Source organism: Otolemur garnettii, unplaced genomic scaffold (assembly GCF_000181295.1).
Source record: "Otolemur garnettii isolate 467f Iridium unplaced genomic scaffold, OtoGar3 scaffold00004, whole genome shotgun sequence".
Lineage (NCBI taxonomy): Eukaryota > Metazoa > Chordata > Mammalia > Primates > Galagidae > Otolemur > Otolemur garnettii.
The window spans coordinates 28,809,763-28,814,311 of record NW_003852399.1 but is presented as its reverse complement, the minus strand read 5'-3'; the positions used below and the strand labels follow the sequence as shown (position 1 = coordinate 28,814,311).

At 42.4% G+C, this 4,549-nt stretch overlaps 1 pseudogene; it reads right to left on the bottom strand.

Moving 5' to 3' along the window:
* Positions 1-492: 492 nt before the first annotated feature.
* Positions 493-2,692, bottom strand: LOC100956860 (annotated as a pseudogene).
* Between the last annotated feature and the right edge of the window lie 1,857 nt (positions 2,693-4,549).

Below are 4,549 nucleotides of genomic sequence, written 5' to 3'. Positions count from 1 at the left end.
GAAGATCCAAGCTTGATACCAGGTGTCAGAATGTCTACCTGGCAAATTCCTGAAGTTCTACTTGAGCAAGGTGTTGGAAACGTAGATTATTCTATTGGCCAAAGGAAGACAGCATATCAAAACTCTATGTACATGCTCCAGCAGACCATATACACGATGCAGTCTCAGCACAAGACAGAGAAACTTCAAGGGAAGGGGTCTTCGTTTTGAGACTGAAATAATCTTGTTAAACTACTTGTTGAGACACTCAGTCTAGATTTTTTGGATGCTGCCTTTACATTCAAGTCTTGTTTTCCAGAAGTACGGACACATTCCAACTGTAATGTCATTATCATGCATCTTGGATGCAACAGTCAGCCTCCAGCCTCCTGCCATCTCCTTCTCCCAGTTAGCCTCCAGTGTCCTGCCCCTTCTCCCGCAGGGATTGGTAGACCCTGCCAGAGCTACCCGCCGACACCACAGCTTCACTAACAAAAGCCCGAAGCCAGAGCCTTAAGCTGCCCAGTTAAGAGTCTTTGACCTACTATATTCTGATGAAGTTTCTTCTAAAGATTCCTGGATAACATCTGGCTTCTAAAAGAAAGACTTTTCAATCACTTGCTGATAGGGTGAAACTGCACTGTTACCCATAACCATATGACCTAATTTAGAATAAATCCTGGCAAGTCTTGCGTTTCTGATCAAATTCACAATCCGTCTTTCAGCTTCAGAACAAGTCATGTTCAGTTTATCTGACAACATATTCATGCTGATACACTAGAGGATGCAACAAACAGTCTCAGAAGACTCAGATATGAAGAGATGGGCATTTCCCATGAAATGTCAAGACAAGCCACCAAAAAGAAGTCATTCATAAGCACTGATTCACATTCCTTCAGTTTTTTTTTAGCCCCCTCAAAGTCAGTTAACATATAAGCATTCAGCAAATTCTATAATCATGTCTTTGTATGTGTAACACTCTTGTTGAATAACTTTCACTACATCTTTTAACACTGCCAAAGAATATCCTTGTTTGGCTTGGCGCCTAGAGCTCAGCAGCTAGGGCACCAGCCACATACACGAGAGCTAGTGGGTTCAAATCCAGCCTGGGTCTCCCAAACAATAATGGACAACTACAACCAAACAATAGCCAGGCGTCATGGCGTGTGCTTGTAGTCCCAGCTACTTGGAGGCTGAGGCAAGAGAATCGCTTAAGCCCAAAAAGAGTTTGAGGTTGTTGTGAACTGTGATGCCATGGCACTCTATTGAGGGCAACATAATGAGACTCTTTCTCAAAAAAAAAAAAAAAAAAAAAAAGAATGTCCTTGATTGCTGTGACTGCTGTAGTCAAATATCAAAGAATATGTAGACACTCTGTCTGATTTGCATTAAGATGCTGTGGTTGGGCTGGCCAGGTGGCTCACACCTGTAATCCTAATGCTCTGGGGGGCCGAGGTGGGTGGATTGCTTAAACTCATAAGTTCAAGACCAGCCTGAGCAAGAAAAAGACCCCCATCTCTAAAAAAAAAAAAAAAAATAGCTGGGCGTTGTGGCCGGCACCTGTAGTCCCAGCTACTCGGGAAGCTGCAGTAACAGAATTGCTTGAGCCCAAGAATTTGAGGTTGCTGTGAGTTGTGATGCCATAGAACTCTACAAAGAGTGACAAAGTAACACTTTGTCCCCCCCCCCATAAAAGGTACTGTAGTTGGTAAAGGAAGAGATCAATAATATTATCATGACCTTTGGGGTGGTTGAAGAAAACAAAGAGACCAGAGAATGAGCCACATTCTCTTCTGAGGAGACTGAAGTGGAGAACTCACAGAATTATCATCTATGGGTTGTTTTGTTTTGTTTTTTTTGAGACAGAGTCTCACTTTGTTACTTTGATAGAGTGCCATGGTGTCACAGCCCACAGCAACCCCAAACTCCTAGGCTTAAGCGATTCTCTTGCCTCAGCCTCCCTAGTACCTGGAACTACAGGAGTCCACCACAATGCCCAGCTATTTTTAGAAACAAAGTCTTGCTCTGACTCAGGATGCTCTCGAACCTGTGAGCTCAGGCAATTCACCCGCCTTGGCCTCCCAAGTGCAGGGATGACAGGTGTGAGTCACTGCGCGTAGCTCAGCTATGGTCTCATTTAACCATGTAAGGTCTTCCATGGCCGCTTCTCAATTCTCCATTAAGATTCCAGATGTCAGTTTTCTGCCAGAGTGAATTTAAAGCATTTGTATCTGTTACTGGAACCAACACTCTTAAAAAAAAAAGATATTCTGCTGCTCCTGAGTAACTCCCACATTCATACCGGAATTTTGCATACTGTGGAGTGTATCTCAATATTCTGGCTAAACCCAACCTTCTCCGCCAGGTAGTCAAACAGCAGCCAGCCATCTCTGGTTGACTGTACTTGCCTTGCAGTTTCTGCATCTTCAAACATCCCCACAATTGGTTCTGTTTCCGCCTGTAGCTGTTTCAGGTATGTAACAACTGTGGTTCTTTTTTCTCTCAAAGCATGAGGCATAGCATCGGGATAAAGGTTTTTGTATACATCCATAGCAAAATCTACCACGTTGGTATCTCTAAGAAGACCCAACTGCCCTCGTAATAATTCTTTTGCATTCTATAGCTCCTTCACAGACAGAAACTCAAGGGGCGGAATGACAGGATGTCAATCCCAAAAGAGCACAATTCAAGCAGTCAAGTTGTACTCCGCCATCTTGCCAAAGAAAGGGCAGAAGCGTATCTGTTGACCAACTATTTTATCTTACTCTAGGAATTAATGAATTTCAGATAAGTGATTCTTCACCATAGGAAATATTAGTTCCTAAAAAATCCTCCAAAGACAAAGTCACGTAAGCCCTTAAATGTGTAAAATTTAAGGGTGGAGAACTGGCCGGCGCACCTCCATCTAAAGACATTCAGATTTTGAAATATTTTATTTTATTTTATTTTATTTTTTGAGACAGAGCCTCAAGCTATCCCCATGGGTAGAGTGCTGTGGTATCACAGCTCACAGCAACCTCCAACTCCTGGGCTCAAGCAAGTCTCCTGCCTCAGCCTCCCAAGTAGCTGGGACCACAGGCACCCGCCACAACGCCCGGCTATTTTTTTGGTTGTAGCCATCATTGTTGTTCTGGTGGGCCTGGGTTGGATTCGAACCCGCCACCTTAGGTGTATGTGGCTGGTGCCTTAACCACTTGAGCCATAGGCACCAAGCCAGATTTTGAAATATTTTAAAACATTGAACTGGCCTTCCAAAACCAAAACACAGCTGCAGGCCAACCTGGCACACAGGTGCTGGTTTTCCTCTGTGGCTCTCAGGTTAAGCAAAGAGATTATAAAAATCATCAAAAGTCCACAAACGTTTTTTTTTTTTTTAACTACATGGTTTAAGTTTAGATAGGATGGGTTGACTCCCTGCTGTGAAAGATGAGGTGATACAACTTCCTAACAAGTCCTCCTCCCTACAATTTTCCCCACTCCTTTTCTCATTAATTATATTTTACTTGGCCAGGTTATAAACTATCACATCATGTTCTAAATTATGATACTCCTTGTTATTTAGTCTTTGTTCTATTTTAAAATAGATCCACAGCTTTTTCCTAGTTCTTTCAGCACTCCTAATTTTTTATCTTGAGTCATTTATTTGGCTGAATTTCAATGTCAAAAGGTCTGGTTTGGTTTGGTTTGGGAGAAGGGCTTATATCTTTGACACACAGGTTTCTAAATACTACATTCCCTCTGCTTTTGCATGTTTAAGAAAGGCTGCTTATTGACTTTATAACCAGACAACAATTTTGCTGGGCCCCACTTTCTCATCCTCAGAAGTTTGTAGATAGTGCTCCATTGCCTTCGTACAGCAAGCCCGGTTTTCCTCCTCATAGAAATATAAATACTATAAATTTCTTATTATTTGACAGTCTTTGTCCTCTATATTGACTGCCTTCTACTTATTTTAATCTCTTTTTCCCTTTTCTCTGTATTCACTGATGATTGTGAGCATGCCGTGCCATTAATTCCGTTTTCAACTATGTCTATCCTGTTCTCTGCACTTCCAAAATTATTTGTTAGATCTGCAATGGCTCCATTTGGGGTCTCAATCAGTTTCCTTAGGGCTGAAAATCCCCCCATTCATTTCACTCTGTTATTGAAGTGAGCACAGGCGCTCACAGCCACTTGAGCCACAGGCGTCAAGTCTATTCTCTGTTTTTTGTTTTTCACTACTTCTGCTCATTTCATTAGATTTGGCGGCAGAGCACCTAATCTGCCTTTATTTTGCCATTTGTAGTCAACGATCTCTTTACTTTTTCTACTTATAAATCTTATATACTTATAATATTGAATGGACAGAAAATATCCAGAGAATTATTACCAATCTATAACTTGTCAAAAAATAAGAATTCGGCTCGGCGCCTGTGGCTTAAGTGGCTAAGGCACCAGCCACATACACCTAAGGTGGCAGGTTTGAATCCAGCCCAGACCCGCCAAACAACAATGATGGCTGCAACCAAAAAATAGCCGGGCATTGTGGCGGGCACCTGTGGTCCCAGCTACTTGGGAGGCTGAGGCAGGA